The following is a 23,883-nucleotide window of genomic DNA, read 5'->3' on the forward strand; positions in this document are numbered from 1 at the left end:
AATCTTTCTTTTTTTTTTTATCCACGGGAGCTACCAGAAGGGCAGCTCTATCATATTGTTAATGACATCTCACCAGTAGTTGAGTGTTGCTCTATGCCATGGATTAGCCAGCCTTACTGTGCTTTAAATATCTACGTACTTGTCTCTTTGTGCATGCTAACGGCACGGCTAAGGACAGGTACAAGGCACTGAAGCAGTCAGTAATTATGATGCTGATACCAGAGACTAACAGAATGATTGCATCTGGTTGATACTCACAATTTATTTATCAAGGTACTTTGATACATTCCTACACAGTGCTACCTCGTTAATTCAAGTTGCTGAGATAGCGGAAGTTTGTTAGAATAAAACAGAGCTTCAACTGAAGGAAACATTTCTTAAGATATAGCTTGCCATTAAGAGTGACAGACTTGATTCCAGGAGCCAGCAAGCGTGCCCAGGGCAGTCTGAAAATGAGGTGGGCAGATGAGATTAAGAAGTTTGCAGGGATAATGGGGCTGCAGCAAACAGAGGAACATGGGAGAGGCTGTTATGCTGCAGTGGGCATAGTCAGGCTGTCTTGTCTAGTACTGTGCACTAATGTAAGCGTTACACATGAACCACAGGGCTAATGCGGCATCCCAGAGACAGCCCTCAACACAAAATTACATCAGCTGAGAATAGGTATTATTATGTGGTGCTCCACCTCAATCATTCGCTGGGCAGACCATTCGGGCATAAGTAGCACGGCACCAGGAACTTTGTGCCCGCATGTACATAGAACACGACACAGCAAAAACATAGCAAAATTTGCATTTAACGATGAACAAGAATGTTTAATCATGCAGATGCACTTTTTTTTAACTGAGGCTGCAACAGAATAGATTGTAGCGTACTTCAGAGCTTGAGAGAAGGCACCTTAAAGTTCGATTGCTGCATCACAAGCGCTTGGTGCTTCAGAAAGCATTATTCCATAATGTATGGCTGCAGTGAACCTGCATCATAGAGTCGCACTTTCCATTCAACTAATACTTTCCCGGTTGAGGTTGTTCTTGAGAAAAACCATAGAAGCTGTCATGGCATGTCAACTGGCAGTGGCAGAGTAGATGCAAGTGTTCAAACAGGGCTGCCTCCTTTCTCTCTGCCTTTTGGAGTGGCTCCGATCTTCTTCACTGCGCTGACTGCCACTCTGGAATGGAGCCCTCCTGGGGACTCATGGGCAGAAGATCATTGCAGTCTGTATGCATTGTCTCGCGTCCATTGTGCTCGATAATGTAATTCACAGGCGAAGCGCTGTGTTACTTGGGAAGAAGTCTTTGAGCAGAGGTGGCTGAAGGAATCCAGGGCCACAAAGTGAACCAGGAGACTTCAAGCCTGCCAGGGCTGGTCAATAGTGGCAAAAAAGAGGGCAACCTGGTGACGGTCTTCTGCATATTTAGCTGCTTTGGAAACTGGCCAACGTCAGGGCAGTCTGGCATGCAGGGGGGCTCGCATCCATAGAGTATGAGGAGAATCCTCTGGTGGTCTGCATAGAAGTAATATATGCATACATCACAGAGGTGGGAACACAGTCCAAATTTGAGGGATTAGAAATGACTTGCATTGACAGTATATCACCTGATATTCAATTAAATTCCATGGATGGTATTAGTGGCGATCTGATGAGTGACATGGCATTCCTTTACAAGCAATTCAACATTGCCCGACAGAAATAAGCATCTGCGGTTGCTGAACAAATCACGTGGTGCGCCATGAGCAGCGATTCCACTCCTGCGCCAAAGTGCGCCAGAGTGCGCCAAATTGGATTTACTGCGCCATCCTGTAATATAGATGAAAATTTGCAGTGGCTTAGCTCGGCTATGCCAGGATATCATCATCATCATCATAATTTATTAACCCTTAAGGACCCTAAACAGGGCATTACATAAGGGGGGGGGGTTACACGGCGCCTGCTTGGGCCTAGGTTGAGCGTTAGCTCAACGAGTTTGTGGAAATTTCTTGTAACCCCCCCGTAGTGTTATATACGTTGGTTTTCTGCTGTAATAATAAACCTATGCGTTAGCAAAGTTTCTCTTTAGTTCAGCTGATTATTAAGGGGGGGGGGGTTACTTAGCTTTCCAGATTGTCTAGGATTGTTAGCCTTCTTCTGTTCATTCTTCGTACGCTGAACCGCTAATTGCCAGGCAACTACTTCGGGATCCGATGAGATAAGCTTCTCGGCTCTTCTGCGCCGTTGAGCAGCATTTGCGCTCTCCTTCTCCATTGTGTTACCCACCTGCAAACGCCAGTCAGAAGCACTATCAAGCGGCTTCAGCGCAGTGTCGGACGGCGACTGCACAGCGAAGGCGAATAGCTGCGCGCGCGCCGGTGCCAGTGTGTCTGCCGCGGCTACGATGCCACTCCTCTTGAACGCGCAGACCAGCAGTGGCGAGCCGCGCGCGGCAGTGGCAGAGAGCGCGTGAGATGCCGGCTCCGGTGAGCCAGCTGTGTGACATCACTGATCCTCGCGCATGCGCAGCATGGCTCATGAGGATCCACGCGAAATCGGCTCCGGCTAGGCAAGTGTAGCTAACGCTACAAAAGTTCGCCAAACTGTGCCAAAGACTTGTGTTTGGGGGCGTCGATCACTGGCAATGCACCGCTGACGCGTCAAAACATATGTGTCTAAATGTTGGTGCCACCAGGCACAACCACGAACTAAGAATTCTTCCGCTGAATAAACAGCGCTTGCGCGTGTGTCCCGAATAAGCCGTAGCGCCATGCTCGGTGCCGACGCAGCTTCCGCTGTGCAAGTTGGCTCGACGACAAAACGAGCCCTCCGCAGAGCCTGGTGACGCCAACACCTCCTCTAGAGCAGGCGTTGGCCAATCGGTCGCGAGAAAGTATTTCAGCGATTCATCGGCGGACGTCGTTTGTTCCTGAAGCCCTGCTGACAGCTCGTTTCAGGTGTCGCACGGCACGTAGTTAAAGCAATGTTCAGTAATAACTACACACGTGCCGCTAAAATGCCTGTCTCTTCTGTTTCTGGACATCGCGGAATGAAATCTGGGAAAGCTAGCGAGAGATATATGGAACAATATTGAATTTTCCGTGCTTCGCATCCGTGGAAGAGCACGTGAACTGTGGGAACGCGTTGACACTTTTCTTCAAATATACTTATCCATAGATCTTCAGCCAGAAGAGCTTTTTTGTAATTTTCTTCCTCCAGCACATCTGGGCTTGTAATCGCTCTTACGGTAAGTACCCCCAAAAGACCCTGTCCTTTCGAGCTCGTGAGCATTAGGGCCCCAATTCGAATGTTTAGCTTTTTTTTAAAATGTCCCCTCATTAATAAAAGTATGCCGCCTGGTCGGAGCAGCCGCAATACGGTTTTAATATGCTCAGCTGTCAGTAGCGGGCCCGTCGCTGACTGCCGTTGCGTCGGGAGGCCGATTGTGAAGCTGGCTACGCTATGTTACACGTCCGCCCCTCGCTTTCTAGGGTCAATAACTGAAGGTTTAAAAAAATCAGTTTTGCTTAAAAGCGAAGCAGTGCAATGCAATAGCAACAAATTGTATTGCTATACGAAGTAACGCTAGCAGCCAACTCATTTGTATGCGAATCTCGCGTAACTCAACAAACCGCTGGTTTAAGGGGAATGCGGCTGCTCCAGGGACTGAAGTGGTTCCAGGGACTGAAGTGGTTTTCGTGCTTTAGGTTCTGTAAACACGAAGTAAGTGTTGAGAGCGCAGCAACTTTACGACCAGTCTCCTGATGCCTGTCGAGATAGCGTGCACGCCAGCGACTGCGCACCCCCCTTCTCCCACACACACGCACTTCTCATGCATTCCTGCCCCTTCATGCTCCTTAACCCTGTAATGCCCAAAAGGCGTTCTGCCTTGTAAAAATTGTGAGAAAACACTCACCATATATACTCTTCTTGTAGAGTTCATTTTAAGAAAAAAAGGGCGAAATTTTATTTTGAACATAACTTGATTACTCATAATTTGATTAAATGAGTAACTCAGTGTAACTTAATTATAACATGTTAAATATCCAATAACGGCTTTTCTATGAAGCTTTGACGGCTTTTTTACCTCTTTTGAGGCATTATATTTAATGTATAAAATATGATCAGTGGGCATTACAGGGTTCCGAACCCCACACAACAGGCGAGGGGGGGGGTGTTTCGTCTCTGCTTCAAAAGCAATTGACGGCATGCCTTGCATGAGGGGTGATGTTATCGCATGCGCCCTTCGTGCGACGAAGATGGCCAGCTCGTTTCATCTCCGCTTCATCCGCGTTCGTCTTAAGCACTCGCGAGCTGTTAGTTGCTGGTAGAACATATGATGCGCGGGGAAATGTTACCATGCACGGGGTGATGTTATCAATTTCGACTTTGTACTGAAAATGACGGCAACGGCAACGCCAAAAACCCGTCGAGAGTGTCGGTATAATTGCTATCGCAATAAAAAAAAAAATTAGGAACCACTCTCTAAGATGGATGACCAGCGAAGCAGTTAGCGCACAGCACAGACATGACATGGTGGAGGCCAGTTTGGTATGTAAGGCCAGGTTTTTAACTGCAGTGCTGTTAACCTTCAATACACATTATATCTTGCGCTGCTCCTTAGAGGGCACTAGGGGTTTTCGGCGTACAAGTGGAATGTCCATGTCCTAGCCATATGCAGCTTTGCTGTAAAGGGAAAACGAAGTTTGTTATATCATGTAATTCCCCATAAAACACACTTTCTGACACTTTCACGGAAGCCCGATTTAAGGCTGATCTCCATCGTTGTGGCAAACCGGCGCGTGTGCAAACGATAGTCTGGAAAACTGCGAGAATGTTCTTGCTACAGCACAAAGAGAGGGAAAGGAGTGTTGGAAGAGGTTGGCTCTCTGAGCCTAGCTAAGTAATATCATGTTGCGGCCAGCAAGGAGAAAAGACCTGGCTTTCGTCTTTGAGTTGTCTTAGGGGAATGCATTAGCGAGAGTGTGACTCTTTAGCATTGAGTCAATGTTGTATGTCGCAGCATTTGTCTACCACTTCTGCTGATAACCACATAGATGTATTAGGAATGTTATTTCATAAAGTGCAATTTTCGAGATCCAGTCTGTTTGTTTGCTAGTGTCGAAAAAAAACAAAAAACGCTGAAGTGGTTATTCCAGAACACACAAGTGCATCACGCCTTTATATTTGCATTATCGAGTGAATATGGAGTGCTTTTGAGATGATTTTCCCCATGGGATTTGAAATAAATCGAAATACTTCTAGTTTTTCATAAGAGCCCCATAATAATTATTCATGTGCTTGAATGTAAATGCAACTTCATTCTCCAGTGTACTCCAGGATGTGAAGTTAGCTGCACGAAGATGCTCCCAGATGCAAAATACCAGCTCCAAAGTGCTACAAGATGGAAATTTTTGCTGCTCCAAAGTGCTCCAAAATGAAAATATTGCTGCTCCAGAATTGCCTCCAAATACAGAAGTCCTCGGTAGCATCACTGCATGAGCAAAGCGGTGTAAAATAAAAACTCATGCACTTGGCCTACGTTGACGACAATGGGGAGGTTTCTGTGTAGTGCTTGAGGTGATCGATGGCAACGATTAGCCTGCAGTTTTCAGCAGAAGTGATGGAAAGGTCCAATGCAGTCAAAGGGCAGGACAAGGTAAAGCTGGAGCAGAGAGGGAGGGGGATTCTTCTGGCACTGGCAAGCAATACAGCAATGGAGGTAGCACTGGACGCCGCACTCCATGCAGCGATGGCGAAGGCCAGTGCTGGTAAGTCTTGAATACTCCAGCATGTGTGCGCTGTGGATCGGCGTGAAAGGAGGCGCGTCACTGAACAGAGATGTTGGGGGATAACCATTTGTGTTCTTTGGAAAGGCGCAGCAGGCCATCCCGAAAACTGAAATGATGTATTTAACAGCGCAGTTTTCTAGGGATTGGGCGTGGTGGAGGCCCACGTAACAAATTCGTAAGGGAAGTGACCCAGGGCTGCTACCTTTGCTCCAGAAGGCTGACAGAGGGCGAGGATGCATCGTAGCTGGGCACACATCACATTAGTGCTTGCGTCAGAGTCTCCGCATCTTTTTGCACAGCGTGGTAATTGACATGAATCTTGGAGCTGTAGTGCCCAATGGGCAAGCCATTCGAATGGATCTTTCAAGGAAGAAAGCCAAAATGATGCGTGGTGTTACGTAACCGTGCTAAATGGGTGGTCATGAAAAATAGGTTTAAAACTTTCTTGTGGCCCATATGCTGCCGAGGACAGATTTTTCGGTAGCAGAATTGCTGGCCTTGGCTTCGGTGAGCGCACGACTGCCATGGGTGACTACGTACTTGACAAATCCAGGTTTGCGCTGTGCTAACTCAGCGCCAGGATCAAAACCGCTTGTGTCCATGTGTACTTCTTTCGGATGGAGAATGTCAAAATGTCGCAGCATTCCTGGTGGTGTGAGAAGACAGCGGGGTGATTCCACACCAAACACCCAGCCATTTTGGTGACCATATCAAATGTATTAGAAAAAAAAAGTGCACTGAAAACAGCGAATTTCTAGAATATTTCAGAGAGAACAAAATTTTTGGTCACGTGGGAGCCTTCCGAATTTCACAAAATGTCATCCAAGCGTTCTTTGTCAGAAAAATTATTCTGAGAGTATCGTTTCTTGTTTCAATACCAAATTTGGCTTAGATATTAAGCAAAGGCATTTGTGTTAGATGTTCCAAGCTTAGTAATATTACTGTAATTTTTCAGTGATATACACCTCCAGAAAATGCAATACAATGTTTTACATTTCCATTTTTTCCCCTTATAATATCGCGCTACGTATGAATATGTGAGTAATGAATACTTACTGTATAGACGGTATATTTTGCATTAAACATATTTTCAAACCACTGATGTTTCTAAATTTTAGGAGAAAAAATCTCATATTTGAGAAAATTGTCATTTTGGTCCACATTGAAATTTAATTTACACTACGTGTTGCTCGAAATAAAAATAAGCTTCATACCTCAATCGAAAGGAAATAATAGTTCTTCTTATATGGCAAGTTTTGTCATTACAATTTTTGTTTTAAGGAAGGAAATCATTTTTGGAATTCCCCATTTATGGCAATGGGGAACTTCAATGAGGAAGCTGCCATATGACTACGGTAAATGTGAAGATGGCCATGAATGGTGAACTTGAAAACTTATTTTCTTCTTTAAAACAAAGATTGTAATGATAGAACTTACCATATAAAAACTATTTATTTCCTTTCGATTGATTCAGTGGAGTGTGGTGAATGCATCATCTCGTACACATGACCATCTTGTAAAGTCACAGCTATTACAGGGGAACTCAGTCAAAGGCGCTAAGATTGAGGCAAAACTGCGGATGAATCAATGAATATACAGAGGCTGAGAAAGCTACAGAGTTCTTCCATTGTCTTTGGTTTAGAAAACTCCGCAGTGGCAAAAAGTTTCATCGAATCTTAAAGAATACCAGCACAGAATAAGGAGCTGTCGAGCACCAAAGCAACAATTCCTTAAATTTGTCATTCAGCCAGTGCACTTCAAGAAGCACTGACACAAAGTTTTGATAGCAAGGTAACTTTTAATAATAAGATAATTTGTGTCGACACATACACATCATCTACAAAACATCAACGGCTGATATAGCTTGGAACATATTTAAAATCAATTTTAAAGTGCGTGTCGCACAACTGCACATGAAACGCCCCACCTCACGACATCAACACCAACTTGGTGCACCTCCTTTATTGACTTACACGGGTGTACAAAGGCTGACGTCCTGGCCTCGGCAGTGTGCATTTTTGGGGGGTCATGCATATTTGCGACATCCTAGAGGGGATTATAGCAGCACTCAGGGAGCCTTCGTTGAAAAGAATTAAGAAAGCGGTGCTCATGTGCTCGTGGTTTTGTGTGCTCACCAGCTATGTTTGCAATAATAGCTGGCACTCTGGGTTCCACCTCACTCGGTGCTCTCTGAACAGGGGTGGAGGTGCTATGTCATTTGCACCATGCTGCGCCAATCCTCTTCTGCTGCGTCATTATGTTCCAAAACGCATTCTTGCGCCGAAACTGCTCCCAAGCGGTCTTTGTGCCTTCATGTGCCACTGTCATCCTCGACGTGGTGCGCCTAAGCGAGCTCCTGTCGTCATCATCGCCTGGCACTCTCTCCGTGACGTTGGTGATGGGCGCCAAAAAATCAGTTTCGCCATAGAGAAATAAACATTTCGCTATGGTCTTGCCGCAAGGGCAAGGCAGTGAATGCGAGAGCAAGAAATTTTAATGTAATATGAAGTAAGGCTAGCAGCCAACTCTTTTGGATCCGATCTCACGCAACTCAACAAAACGCTGATGTACAAAACGCTGGTGTAAGGGAATACGGCCGCTCTAGGGAGCAAAGCAGTTTTCATGCTGTCTGTCGTCTCACGTGAAGTAAGCGGGCCATTCGCGGATGTCTGCCCACAGAGCACGTGCGCCAGCGGCAGCGCTAGCAATTGTGCCCTTATTATCAAAGTTCGCAGTCGCTGCTCGACCACTGCAGCCCCCCCCCCCCCTCCGGCTCCCTTCATTCTCCTTCGCCGATGAAAGACAGGCGGGGCGTTTCTTCTCTGCTTGAGAAGCAATCGACGGCAGGCCTTGCACGCGGGGCAATGTTATCGCATGCACCCATTGTGCAAAGGAGAATGCCGGCTTGTTTCATCTCTACTTCAGCCGCGTTCGTCTGTGTCGTAGGTCTCCGTCGAATATCTGCGTCGTAGGTCCCTTTCTGTCGCTCTGCCGCGACCTCACGAATCCCAACACACTTATTGTCATCTCATCTTCGTCGCCACTGACGTGAACGACACAACACGCGCGTCGTGGCTGAATAACCACAGTGTTTATTTTCTTGCATCCGGTTGATATAGGCTGGGGGAACTGGTTAGAGAGTGAGGATGGGGAGACGAGCAATGTTGACGCAAAACAGCTGCTGGTTGCATTGTATGATGTAAAATCCTCACAGCAGCATCTCTTCGAGCTACCACGCCGGCCAGGGCAGAGCAGGCTGCTATAGCACTGGCCGTAGCGATTCCCATACACACGCGCATTTTCACTGACTCTCGGGCTGCCGCACGAGCGTTCATGACTGGGTCAGTTTGTGAGCAGGCGACCCATATTCTTACCAAAAGTCCAAATTGCACAGAAATCAACGGCAACATCACCTGGTTTCCTGCCCACACGGGCAAGGATGTCCACCCTGTTATCCCCAATGCCAATGAGCTTTCCCATGCCCGCGCATGCAAACTGTCCCACCGTGACGGGCAATCGGCCTCTAATTTTGGAGATGGCATCCGGCAGCTTAATTCGTTCCTCACCTTTAGTGAAATTTCCAAACATTATTAATTGGCCAGGTGTAGCTTTCCGCTCCCGCACCCGCAACTCTCGAGGACCCAGTCAGTCACTTTGAGAATGCTGCAAATGGGTATTTACCCGTCGCTTTTAGTGTACAGCAAGTTTTTTGACAGCATAAAGCTGCACTGCCCTCATTGCGACGAGAGACTATGCACGTTACCCCACATGCTCTGGCAATGCACGGCGCTGTGCGATGGCGAGCCTCTCAGCACAGACGACGCCTGGAGGACGGCTATCACCAGCTTGGACCAGGAGGTCCAAATCCGGGTTGTCCAGAGGGCCCGCAGTTTGGCGGAGGGGCTCACCCTTCCTGTCCCCACGTGGGTGCGGCCCACAGCCAACCATCCCTCTTGAAGGAATCGGCTCCTCAGGACAATTCATAAATAAAGTTCATTGACTGTTATTCAGATATGGCAATGCGAAGGGGGACTCAAGATGTGTAAACGCATTAAGGTATGGACTCAAGACATGCAAACGCAATAAAATATTGTCACGTGGTTAGGACGGTGAAGAAGGCTGCAGCAAGGCTGGGAAACACGGAACTCTTTATTTGGGCGAACTTGTGCCTGGAAGCTGAGAAGTCGAGGTTCAAGCAATTCACGCTGTACACTGTTAGTGGCAAGAACAGTCGTCGGCCGTCGAGTAATCTGATCAGCAGTAAAGCGCATCGGCATTTTATACCTGTGGCATTGAAGGTTCCAGAGTTATCGTTTGTAGCTGGGTCAGTTCCAGAATAAACTCTACTGCTCGCGTTGTATGCTCTAGCTTATCAGAAGATTCTAAAATAACCTGGAAGCATCAAAGACATCCGAACGTGGTTTGCGCAAGGCAGTGGTTATACGTGTAACGGACCGGCTACATAAAGATACAAAAAGAAACGCGCGTCGCAATATGGTTGTTAGTCAGAGCTGTGTATGTGTCTTGTCCTCGTGACCTGTAGCCCAGCGACACAGGGCATCTCGAACTGTCCTACTGTACATGTGTACCATGGCTTCAGCCATAGCTGCTTGAAATTCACTGTGGATCTCTGGCTCTGCGTTGAAAAATGATGCTACAACATCGCTTGCAGAGGCTAAGATCACCTTTTACCATCCACTGCAGTTGGATAATTGGGCTCAGAGTTCACAGTCACGTAGTCATCTGGGCGCAACAGCTCCTCACAGACTTTACATGCTCCAGCTAAAGGAAGTCTACCTGAACATGCACGCTGTCACCCCGTCGAAGTCACCTGCACTGACGTCGAGCAGGCTGAGTGAGCAAACATTCGTTGCTTGTTGTGCAACGTCTCATTAAACGGAACCCACGCAACAATTACTGCCAGTTGAATTGGAAATCTATCCATGTGCTAGAAGCATGCCTGCAAGACTCACTAGAGACCACTGTCGTCAAAGCATGTAGAGCTGTTTCCTGTGTTGGGTCCTAAAATAGGACCCATGGATGACTCTGCAACATGTGGAATTTCACCTAGCTCCTGCTGTAGGAGTGCATCAATAAGATTCGATCTATCAGCTTCACAGCTGCTGATACGCGCGCAACTACAGCTCAGGCGGTCTGTCTGTGGCCACAGCACATCAATGCAGTTGTCCTGCATTCATTGTGAATTTCCTGCAGTGTGTTCAGAAACGTGACTTTCCTGCAATAGTCAGTGCCGTCCGCCAGAAACATTGACACTCCAACATACCCAGTCGCAGTGGAACTGAGATCTGCAAAGACCTCCAAGGAACAGCCAATTCCACCTGACATTTTGGCAGCTCGCCATGCAGTGTTGCAGTGTGGCCGAGTGTAAGAGCACTGCTCGAGCGCGCACGAGAGTAGTGGGAAGGCGAGAAGGACAGAGGGCCCAGCAATTGGTCTTTGTTTTCTCTAAATTACGAGGGTTATTCATAAAGGGGGTCGTTTGGTCATCAAAAAATAAATATTCGTTACTAATAGTTTTTACTGGTGGGTTTAGTTCAGTACAAACCTATTTCACTTTTCTACATAATCACCGTTAACTTCTAAGCACTTTTCGTACCACTGCATCAATTTCTTTAGTTCCTCTGCATAGAAGTTTGCTGCCTGGGATTTCTTTGCTGTTTGTATTGGTTGGTAAGCATTTTTGGTATCGACCTTGCATACACTTTGTGATATATGAGCTCTTCATTTACAGTCGTGCAAATTGTAGTGCGGCCGACAAGAGGAAATTCATCTGACAGACCACTAACTGTCAGTCGTCGATCTAATCGCAATTGCCAGTCCACTTGTTGAACAGTTTCATCAGTCTTGATTCTGGGCCTGCTACTTCGCTCGTCGTCGTGCACTTTTTTGTGGCCATTTATCAAATCTCGACACCATTTCCTTACCTTTACTTCACTCATCACTTCAGGTACATGAACTAGGCACAACTCCCCACAAACTTGAGAAGGTGATGATCCTTTTGCCTGCGAAAATCGAATTACAGCTCGCACTTCAAATGAGGTGGGAGAAGCGATTTTCGCAGGCATTGTCATTTTCATTGCCCGAAAAGCAGACAACAACTGGGTCGGGACAATAACTTCACTACCTTCGCGAAGAATTAACAGTTGGCGCTGCACAAATAAATCTATTCTGATGTGTAAATATTTAAATATGAACAAACGGCCCTTACTTTTTGAATACCCCTCGTACGTTAGGTATTTTGTGACTTGAGAGGGCTTTTTGCTTGTTGATCCAACTCCAGTTGCTGCTTCAGAAGGCAGCCTAGTTGCTGTCACGTTCATTCCCACTATGCCATTAGTTTGTTCTTGTGCTTTGTGTTCATTTTCAAGGGCAATCAACCGAATCACTAACCTGTGATCGTTACGTGTTACCTTACCCTACGGAGCAAGAAATATTTAGGAGGTCATACTCCCGTTCGAACGAGCGTTCGTGGGCAACCAGATAAAGTCACAAAAATAGCATGCGCCGGCGGAGGCACTTTAACTAATGGCGCTGTGTGGTGGGAAGCCGCAACCACGGTGCAGGAAAACGGAAAACAAAAAACACTATCGGGTGCGCAAGCAGGTTTAGGTGAGTAAAGCTAGGCAAGCACACCCGTGCGTGCCCGTTGGCAGCATTTGTGAGCAGACGTTCGGCGTTCCCGTCAGCGGACATATAATTTTTCTTTCTTTGCTTTTTTAACAGCGAAGCTGTTAAGCACAGCATAAAAACAGCTGTTCCCTACAAGAAACCTCGCTGCATCGTTGCCTAGCAACCACCGACGCCACAGCTGCACACCACCTCGCGTCGCCTCGCCTCGCTACCGCGCCACCAGGTATGGCATCCTGCCAAGCAAAACATGTGCCGAAGCAGTAGCAACGGAGAAGCCGCCGTCAAGCCGCCTCTTCAACGGAATCCGTCGTGCCTAGCTACTGTGACGGCAGATGTGAAGTCATGTCAAGCTGCGCATGCGCCATAGCAACAGTTGCGAAGGAGCCGCGTCGAAGCTATCAAAATGACTAGGTATAACTGCGCCAAGTTTTTAAAGAAATGAGGAAGCTTGCACTCGGGCACGCAAGACTTGATAACAGTGAAGCTGGTTGATCCAAGAGCCATCAAAAGCCTAGCATTAGCCAAGTGACCCAGCATTAGTCTATAAGGCCTCCTACTTGAATTGATCAGCTTCGCCGTTATCAAGTCTTGCACACCCGAGTGCAAGCTTCTTCATTTTTTGTTTGTTGGCGTCAGTTTCTGTGACATTACGCAAGGAGATCACGGCGATGAAGCAAGAAACGAACGCAGCTGAACATGCTCCGCGTTCACGCTCCGTGTGTCTGCGGCAGAACGGGAGCAACACGTGTGACTGGTTCCCTTGGCAACCGAAACGGCACCAACTTCATTGTCTGCCACCAGAAGCTGCTGGCATGGTGGGGCTCTCCGGGAGCGGGACATTATCTGGTCGCCTGAAGTAGCGGAGTTACACCTCCTAAATGTTTCTTGCTCCATGCTCTACCCACTACTCTTGTGTCCTGTACTATGCCTGCGTCTCTGGACTATATAAAATCAATTTCTTTTTCTTTGTTTCTCCACAAGCGCTGCTTCATGTCCACTTTGTATCTTTATGCTTGTCAGAAGAAGCTGTTGATGATGCAGAGTCTATTTCTTTCTGAGAATTTCATATCTCCTCTAGTATACATAGTATACACACACTCAGTACCACAGTTGCCAATTGCTGCTTTCTGTTTTCTTTCTACTTTCGCATGGAAGTCTCCCTCCCATCACCTTGGTGTTTTGTACCTTTTGCATTGCTAATTCAGCGTACTCATAGAATGGTTCTACTTCATCATCATAGCTGGATGTAGGAGCATATCACCGATTACTGTATGTGCTCTCCAAACCTTACTAAGGCTAATGATACTATCTTATTTAACACCTGCTGATTCTTCGAGCAGTTCTCCTAGTGTAGGTTCACTAGAGTTGGAATGTTAACCTGACATTGCAGAACATTAGACATGCCACAAGTATCCTGCATGCTTCTCATATTTTCTTCCAATTGCCTTGTGGCTGGGTGTTTAGCACTGCTGATGTATGTCACCAGTTTCTCCGCTCACAATATTGCCATGCGCATTTCTTGCTTTATTTTTATGCATTTGGGTATCACTCACAAAAGCTGTTAGCAACACTTGGCGCAGACCGTGTTGCAATGCTCGGGAAGCTTCGCGATCGGTTGAGATCGTTCTGTTAAGATTATGCGCAGGACGCGAATAGTCAAGTTTATTCGAGAGCTTTCGCAAGTGCCAGCGATAACGCTAGAACCTTCGATGCTGCATGTATAAATGCCGGCACGCCTTATCGCAGATCAGATTAACTGATGGCCGACGCTCTGTTCTCCGCTATCAGTGTACAGCGTGTCTTGCTAGTACGATGACTTTTCATTTTCCGGGCACAAGGTCACCCAAATAAAGAGTTTCGTTTTGAAGCTGCTGACTGCTGCCTTGTTCAACGACACGACCACATGACAATATTGCCACGTGCGCTTATTCCTTTATTTTAGATGTGATTGGGTTTCACCTACAAAAGCTGTTACCATCGCTTGGCGCAGGCCCTGCCGCAATGTTTGAAAAAACTTCTTGAGTGTTTAGAATATTTTGATAAGATCATATATGGGACACGAAAAGCCAAGTCTATTCTGGAGTTAACGTGAGCCGCACTGACGACATTGGAATTTTCTATCATTCATGCATAAAAGATGATGCATTCCACCAGCAATCAGATTGTGGACGACCGACGCTTTTGCTTGCTGCTTTCACTGCACTTTCAGTGTTACGTCTTTTACTTGACATAAGTTCGCCCCATAAAATGCTTCATCTTTACTGGCTGCATTCGCTTTCTTTACCGTCATAACCACTTAACAATATATTTGCTAAGGCTTTTCCTGTGGAAAATGGGCAGCTTCACTATTGATTTAGGTTTTTATTTTTTCTAAGATGTTAGCTTTTAACTTGACAATTCAAAATATATGTGGTAAATAAGTGTATTCAGGTATTTAAAGCTTCATTCACGATCCCTGTCTTATGCGCATGCTGTAGTGAGTGGTGTCAAACAGCAACCGTGATTTGTGCACACTCCCAGGCCAGGAACTACATTCGGAGCCTGCCTGTTATGAAGAAAAAAGGCTTTGCTGAGGTGTTCCAGGGTGCCAACGAGAAAGGTGAGCACACTACTTGATTATGTGTCCATGTCATGGTCTCTAGATGGCTAAACACAACACAGGAACACCGAGGATAACGAAAAATTCTTTATGCCTGAAACAACTAAACTATATACACAAGAAGTAGTGAAAAACAAACCCTGACTATATAAGCAAAGGTCCCAGACTATCCCAAAACTAAGAAAATATTTACAGTTTCATCACTGGTTGATGGCCTTGACGTGGTGGCTCCGGTGCTGAGACGACTACTTGTCGTGTCTGCAAAGTGTGTTGCTTCACCGGAGCACGACCGTCTGCTGCACCGTCGGGTACCCGTAGTTGCCGGTCACCGCTGCATCTGGTGCTGTACCACTCATCGTCTGGTGCGCGACCCACGGAGCATAGCCGCAGAACATCTGCGCGTACTCAGGAGAGGGGTCTCGCTGGTGCGAGCTGGTCGCCCTCCTGGTCACGCCTCCCGGGTCACAGTGCGTAGCTGCGAAGGCTGGGGCACTTTTCCAGGAGCTCTGCTGGCAGACCTTAGGTGAACGCCTTGCCACCGCCACCGCTCGTCCGCGCCTTTTCCCGTTCCAAGCGCGCTCTGCCTGCTCTCCTCTTCCTCGCCGGCCACGTCGCCTCGTGTGCCCGTTCTTCTCCCTCTTCTTTGCGTTCTTTTTTCAATTCTCTTTTAATGTACGGTCTTCTTCTTTCTTTATTCTATATTTCTTCGTTTGATATCCGTCTTTCTCTCATTTCTTCTTCCTCTTCTTCCAGAAGTCGACATACTCATGATACAGCCTCCTTTTGAAGAGTTTTTCGGCATGAAAATATGTTCCTGATGTCCCAGGGCCTTCCGTCGTCAATGTGTGTCATATACACATTCTCTTGATGCACTTCACTGGTGCACTCGCATCACACCACTATCACGGATCACTCGCCACACATCACAGCTATTTCACCAAACATCGCATCACATGTGTCATTGGACAGTTCAAAGTTCATATAATAATATAATATCATTGCACCCCATAGTTACAACTACAATCACAGCAATCACTACAACAACAACAATGATAGACCTTTCGCCCATTGTCGTTATGAGGTCCTGCTAAAAAAATCAGCACCCACGTTCTCTCTTCCTTTCACGTACTCGACATGAAAGCTATATTCTTGTAATGCAAGACTCCATTGCATCACTCGCGCATTAGTTAGCTTTGCTTTGCTTAAATACTCGAGTGGCTGATGATCGGTTTGCTCTCTGAAATGCCTCCTATAAAGGTAAATGTGAAATCGTTTCACAGCACAAACCAGAGCTAGGCATTCCTTTTCAACCATCGAGTAATGCCTTTCTAGTAGTGATGCAGAACTATCGATGGTACTATCGATGCTATCGATAGCTGAGTCACTATCGAACTATCGATGGTGAAAAATACTATCGATAGCGCTATCGATAGTAAAAAATTCCATGGTACTATCGATAGTATAAAATCAACAGCACGGACTCACTGCAGAGTAAACTTGGTTCCCCGCTCTCGCGGTACAAAGTGGAGCCGGAGGAGCAGGCTGAATGGCAGGAAAGTTGACATTCTTGTGTTCTTCACCAGAGTGCTTTGCTGACACATGATTATAAAGTCAAACTGTTCAGCTGTAGCGGAAAGGAAGCCTTTACATGTGATGGGACTGCGCGGCTTCTAACTGATATTGCATTTTATGATTTCAAAATAAAAAAAAATGCCAAGAAGTTAATTGTAAGGTGTAAATGGTTGCTTTTGGATACGAATTTATGATGGATATATTCCACCATTTTCACTGCGGAATAATTAATTTCTCTGCCAAAATTGCTCATAAATCAAGCGAAATTGGTAGAAGGCTATCGCAAATATCTTCGCAATATGGCCGGCCAGCGACCGCATCATTATTCACACCACTATCGATAGTATCATCACGTGGTTGTGACGGTGAAGAATGCTGCAGCAAGACTGGGAAATACGGAGCTCTTTATTTAGGCGAACTTGTGCCCAGAAAATCAAAGCTCAAGATACAACCGATACGTGCTGCGCACTGATAGCGGCAGGAGCCGTCGTCAGCCGTTGAGTAATCTGATCATCGGTGGAACGCGTCGTCCTTTATACATCAGTCATCAAACCTTCCAGCGTTATCGCTGGCGCTCGCGTAAGCTCTCGAATAAACTTGACTATTCGCGTTCGACGCGTAATCTTAGCGGAATGATCTCAAACAATTATTTATTATTAATATTATCTGGGGTTTAACGCCCCAAAACCACGATATGATTATGAGAGACGCCGTAGTGGAGGGCTCCGGAATTTCGACCACCTGGGATTCTTTAACGTGCACCTAAATCTAAGTACACGGGCCTCAAACATTTTCGCCTCCATCGAAAATGCAGCCGCCACGGCCGGGATTCGATCCCGCGACCTTCGGGTCAGCAGTCGAGCGCCATAACCACTAGACCACCGTGGCGGTGCAATCTCAAACAATTGTGAAGCTTCTCAAACATCACGGCGCTGTCTGCGTCCAACGTTGCTGACAGTCTTTGTGGATGAAACCCGAATAAGTCAAAACAAAGCAATAAACACGCCTGGCAATAATATCGCTACTAATATTACGATGGTACTACCGATTGCACTATCGATAGTTTGTTTACACTATCGATAGTTTCAAAAAAACTATCGATACTATCGATAGTCAATTTACCGATAGTTCTGCATCACTACTTTCTAGCTCAATCAAGCGCTTGCTTGCGTAGAACACTGGATGTAGCATATTGTCTTTTTCCTGCAGCAGAACAGCCCCCAGCGCTTTTTCTGATGCATCAGTGTGCAAAACAAACTCTTGTTCTAGGTTGGGTGCTAACTAGTGATGCAGAACTATCGATGGTACTATCGATACTATCGATAGCTGAGTCACTATCGAACTATCGATGGTGAAAAATACTATCGATAGCGCTATCGATAGTAAAAAATTCGATGGTACTATCGATAGTATAATATCAACAGCGCTGACTCACTGCAGAATAAACTTGGTTCCCCGCGCGCGTGGTACATGGTGGAGCCGGAGGAGCAGGCTGAAGGACAAGAAAGTTGACATCATTGCGTTCTTCACCCGAGTGCTTTGCTGACACATGATCATAAAGTCAAACTGTTCAGCTGTAGCGGAAAGGAAGCCTTTACATGTGGTGGGACTGCGCGGCTTGAAATTGATATCGCATTTTATGATTTCAAAATAAAAAATATCAAGAAGTTTATTGTAAAGTGTAACTGTTTGCTTTTGGATACGAATTTATTGATGGATATATTCCCCCATTTTTACTGCGGAAATAATGAATTTCTCTGCCAGAAATTGCTCATAAATTAAGCGAAGCTGGTTGTAGGCTATCGCAAATATCTTGACAATATGGCCGGCCAGCAACCGTATCATTATTCACACGACTATCGATAGTATTGTCACGTGGTTGTGACGGTGAAGAATGCTGCAGCAAGACTGGGAAATACGGAGCTCTTTATTTGGGCGAGCTTGTGCCCAGAAAATCAAAACTCAAAATATAAGCGATACATGCTGCGCACTGATAGCGGCGGGAGCAGTCGTCAGCCGTTGAGTAATCTAATCATCGGTGGAACGCGTCGTCTTTTATACACCAGTCATTACACCTTCCAGCATTATCGCTGGTGCTCGCGTAAGCTCTCGAATAAACTTGACTATTCGCGTCTGGCGCGTAATCTTAACGGAATGATCTCAAACAATTTTGAAGCTTCTCAAACATTACGGTGCAGTCTACGTCAAACGTTGCTAACAGTCCTTGTGGATGAAACTGGAATACGTCAAAACAAAGCAATAAACACGTGTGGCAGTAATATCGCTATAGTTATATTAACGATGGTGTTACCGATTGCACTATCGATAGTTTGTCGATAGTAGCACTATCGATAGTTTGTTTACACTATCGATAGTTTCAAAAAAACTATCGATACTCTCGATAGTCAATTTACCGATAGTTCTGCATCACTAGTGCTAACAGAGTAAGGTTCAGCCATGCACCGCTTGAGTGTCTCAAATGCATCCTCTTGCGCTTTCGTCCATTTAACTGTATTGCTGGCGTCCTTTCTTCGGCAGTTCCACTATAGGGTCAGCTATCTCAGCGTAATGTGGAACTGTAAAATCCTGTCAACCCAAGAAGGACTGTACTTCTTTTTTGGTCTTCGGTGGCCTTGCTTCTTGGATTTTCTTGAGGATGTCTTCTTTTGTGGTGATGTGACCCAGGCCCAACTTGTGCCCAAGGAAAGTCACCACTTGAAACCCAAATTCACATTTGTTTGGCTTAATTGTCAGTCTGGCCTCCTGTAATCTTCGAAAGAGCTTTTCCAATGTTTCCAGGTGCTCCCTCCAGGTCTTTGTAGCCACAAGAATGTCATCAATATAATGCTCCACGTTATTAAGACCACGCAGAACTCTCCTCATCAGCTTTGTGAACACGGCTGCCGCGGTCTTGAGTCCAAAGGGCATATACTTGAATTGAAATCGTGGGCTTCCTATCATGTGGACTTCTGTTGAAGGAGGACTGACATCAAATATCAAGCTCAAGATGTGCCCTTTGTTCGATTGCTTGGTATGCATCAATTTTTTTTGTGAAATATGAATGGCGTCCATCACCTGGAAGTTACTTTATTTTGAGGGCAACTACCGCAGGGGCATCTGCTTCTGTAGACGTTTGGTCAGTGGCGTCACCACAGAACCAGGCAAAGGGAGGGGGGATTTCAACCCACGCCTAGCCGTGCATGGCTTTACCGTCTCCGGGGAAAAGGGAATCTTGGGGGTTGAGCCGATGCCACATGATTGGACCTGAAGACCCCCCCCCAGCGGAGGCAGCAGGCCCCTTTGGCTCCAGCTTCACATAGACTGCACTTCCGCATTGACCTGCCCGGAGGAAATCTGCAGTTTCCTTTTCCAGTTCTCCTGTCCAGCTTCCTGTCTTCTCGTATCTTCTTTTTACTTCTATGTTTCCTGGCGGCTAGGGTTACCTTTTATGGATGGCCAGTCTTGGTTCACCACATTAGGGAATAGTGGTGGTGTCCACTGCCGAAGCAAAATTCACGTGCTATATTGATTCTTTTTTTTGTTCTATAAAACTGATCGTAGCCTCAATAGGGTACGGATCGAAGCAGCAGTCAATATCTTTGCAAAGACTCATGAACCGTTCCCCAAATACCACGTCATCCTCAGAGAAGATTCAGATGAGATAGGAAGAATGATATCCCCCTTTTTGGTAGGGAAAAGCCTGACTGACTAGCTAGGACCAGGATAGAAGGCATCTGAAATTGCCAGTGACAATCTGCTGCTTGAACTGCGAGACAGCAAACAGTATAAAAATTTTCCCAAACCTAGGTCCTTCGGCAACATTCCTGTCACAATCACTCCACATCGATCCATGAATACCATTCGTGGTGTGGTTTCAGATGAAGATCTCTTGAACCTCATTGAGTCTGAATAACTTGACGACTGGAACGGACAAAACGTCGTCAATGTACGAAGAATAAAAATAAGGAGGGACAACACAGAAACACCAACCAAGCACATATGCAGTACTGACACTTGGGTCAAGTGAACTGCCAGAGGTCATAGAAACAAGTTACACAAAACTAACAGCTCGGCAACCCATGTTTTAGGTGGCAGAGGTACGGCCACAGCTCCCACATTTGTAAAGGACGGTCTGCTTGTGCCATGTGTGCTTGCAAAGGCCACATTTTAGACAACTGTGAAGCTGCAGCTCACTGTGTTAACTGCGGTACTGAGCACCCAGCATACTCACGGTCTTGTGCTGTATGGAAAGTATCTCTTTTAGGGAAGAGATGTTGAGCATTTCAAGGCATGACAAACGCGGCGTGCAAAAATCCGTTAGTTGGCCAGCCTGTGCAGAGCAAGGCGTCGGCTGCAGCGCCTGCCCCAATGATGGCAATAGTAGTTAAATCTATTCCAGAGCCTGGCGACTCCACGCATGTCGGTTCTCAAGGCCTCGTCTCACCAGGTGAAGCCTGAAACTCTAGTTACCAGGCTGCACACGTGGGCGTCCACTGCCTCCCAGGAGGCAATGGACACTACTTCAGTGCCTTTGGTGCTAAAACAGTAGTGTGGTTCTCTAGAACGCAACAAAAAAAAGAAAAGCAGGAAATCAGGACAAGGACCTTGAACTTAATGTTTGAACTACTCTCACACACAGAACACCTCTACCTTTTGCTAACATGTGGACTCAAATAATGTACTCTAATTCGCAATCTAGGCGATGCAAGCAAGCTATTATGCTACTACCAGCTGAAGGTGTTCTGTTTCTAGGAGACACATTTAAACTCAAAACAAATGAATTTCCTTCAGTGTTATGCTGTCTGTAAGAAAGTCCGTGGGGAACCTTTTGCTTCGTCGGGAGATGGGGCAATAATAGTGGAAGAGTTGGTTTCTTGCCATTATATTGTTCTCCAAATGCCCTACGAGGCGGTTGCAGTCCATGCAGTTTTATTCAATAAGTTGGTTGCAATTTGATATGCCACCTAACAGGAATTGTTAACCGGCTTCCTGAGCCTCACATTATCATAGGCAATTTTAATGTGCATAGCATCTTATGGGGAGACTCGCGCTGTGACACAGCAGGTCATCTTGTAGAATACCTGAAGATGAAAAATTTCTGAACACGGAGTGTCGCTGGAGCCAACGTTTCGACTTGTCTTCTTCAAGGCTTGAAGAAGACAAGTCCACTTGCCAAAACATGGGCTCCAGTGACACCTCGTGTTCAAGAATTTTTCATGTCTTCAAGCTTCTGTCTTCTCCTGAACTTCTGCCTTTTTTAGAAAATTTTCTGCTAACTTTGAATGTATGCCTGTTCAAAAAAAAAAGAACCAACATATTGTGGTGTTCGGCCCTTGCAGAATGCTTGCAGAAGGATTAAGAGAAATTGCCATGGTCTGCATATTAGTATCCTATTTGCTGACTACATCGTTATGTACAAACTGTCTTCTATTGACCAGCTCATTGGTGTAACAATTATTGTCCTCTCAGACAAAAACACAGGCCTTGTATCACAGTCGCGCTGCTATGTGCCATGACATTGTCGAGCTGCCGTGCCAACTTCGAGTGTAGTCTGGAGCAAGCAGCTCTCTTTGTCTAGTCGCAATTGTGAAGGTTCAGTAGAAAAACTGCTGTCAAAGGGATTTATTAGGAAAAATTTTTTTTTTCTTGTATAGCTCTTTATGCGCAGATAACAAAACTATTCGTTGTACTGTCGAGTAATTGAGTCGTTGTGCAGCCATTGACCTGCTGGAGCGCATGCTGGAATTGGATGCGGACAAGCGCCCCACTGCCACTGAGGCTCTGGCCCACCCATACTTAGCCAGCCTGGCAGACCCATCTGACGAGCCATCCGCCGAGCCCTGTGATCAGTCTTTTGAGGATCGTGACCTCAGTGTACACGAGTGGAAACGTGAGTGCTCTGCTTCCATATAGATGCGTGCGGCATTTTTTTTTCTCTTCTCCAAGGGCATTGATTGTGCACAAGGCGCTTAACCAAACTTACTGCCCAATCACGAGGTTGTTTCAGCTAAGTAGCAACGGCTGTGAGTGTGTGGTCGCTATTCACCATTTTGTGTGCGCAAAAGCTGACAGGTGTGAGCTGTGGAGTTGAAGTAAAAGCCTTAATAATGCACTGTGAGTAAAAAGTGTTGTGTTGAGATATCTTACCACAAAAATCGGTAGCTGCAGGGCACAGTTAGGTATTATTAAAGGATACTTGCGAGCATTTTGGGAAGTTGTATTCATGCAAATTTGACCAGCTTTCTATACTTTTACGATACTTGCCAGTCCTAAAGAAGGCAACAAACAACAATTAAAAAGACACTGCCAGTAACCCTCCTCTAAACAAGTGAACCAAATATTATTGCGCATCATAGTGATTCAAATTTTGGGTAGGAAAATCACATTGTGATTATCAGCCAGTGGGCCCAGCAGGTATTGGCTAATTTCTTGGTTGCAAGAGAATTCTCAATAATCGTTCACTTGCTATTTTTATTGACATAAATGGAAAGTTCTAGATGTCTGCAGCGTGAAATATACGGCAAAGTGTTACGTAGTAGTGAAGAAAAGCAGTGTCTGTTCGCCACCAGCATGAGCTCGCGATTGCTGCTTTACGCTGATTGCCCACATCTCCTGTTCTGAGCAAGTGGTGGAGGCCGCTGGGTTTCGTTCACCCTGAGACTTCCAAGTCGCACTCTCCATCATGCCTGATGACGCGAGCGTGCCTCTTCCAGCTTGCACATTGGTGTCGCTCACACTGGTGTGTATGTCGGTGTGTTGCATCAACAAGATCCCCCTATTCTCGCCGCTACAGATTACGCGGGTATTGAAGGCTCCTCATATGAGCAACCGAGTGGCCCTAGCAGGTGGGACGATGGTTCATGTTTGGCAAACATTGCGTTTTATCTCTTGAACCTTGCCAAACTATGTTTTTAAGTCGACCGTACCACATGGCCCGTCTTCAAACTCGGGTTTTCGGTCAGCCATCGGCGCGAATGCTTTGTGTCAAACAATGCTTGTGTACTTGGTCACAACAGGTTGCTGAGAATGAGCTACATTGAAGACGATGAATTGTGCAGGCCACGCCTTTGCACCAAACGTTCCCCAGCATATGACGACTCCTTATTGATCCTTGCCATCCGAGACGACCGCGCTTCGCTGGTCTTAAACGTCCCAGAGTTCATTCGTGCAAACTTCAGCTGCCAAATATCTTTAGTGTCCTCCACCCCAGAGCCATTGCTCACTTTGGCACCAATCATCTGGAACTTCATCCAAAAGCTACTCTCACAAGCTTGACGTTCTGAATGTTTAGTGCAATTCAA

The 23,883-nt window shown here is 46.1% G+C and overlaps 1 pseudogene; it reads left to right on the forward strand.

The window, feature by feature from the left end:
* Nucleotides 1-23,606, forward strand: part of LOC119406718 (mitogen-activated protein kinase 14-like) — a 76,177-nt pseudogene extending 52,571 nt beyond the window's left edge.
* Nucleotides 23,607-23,883: the final 277 nt, after the last annotated feature.

The sequence above is a fragment of the Rhipicephalus sanguineus genome, chromosome 10 (assembly GCF_013339695.2).
Source record: "Rhipicephalus sanguineus isolate Rsan-2018 chromosome 10, BIME_Rsan_1.4, whole genome shotgun sequence".
NCBI classification, from domain to species: Eukaryota; Metazoa; Arthropoda; class Arachnida; order Ixodida; family Ixodidae; genus Rhipicephalus; species Rhipicephalus sanguineus.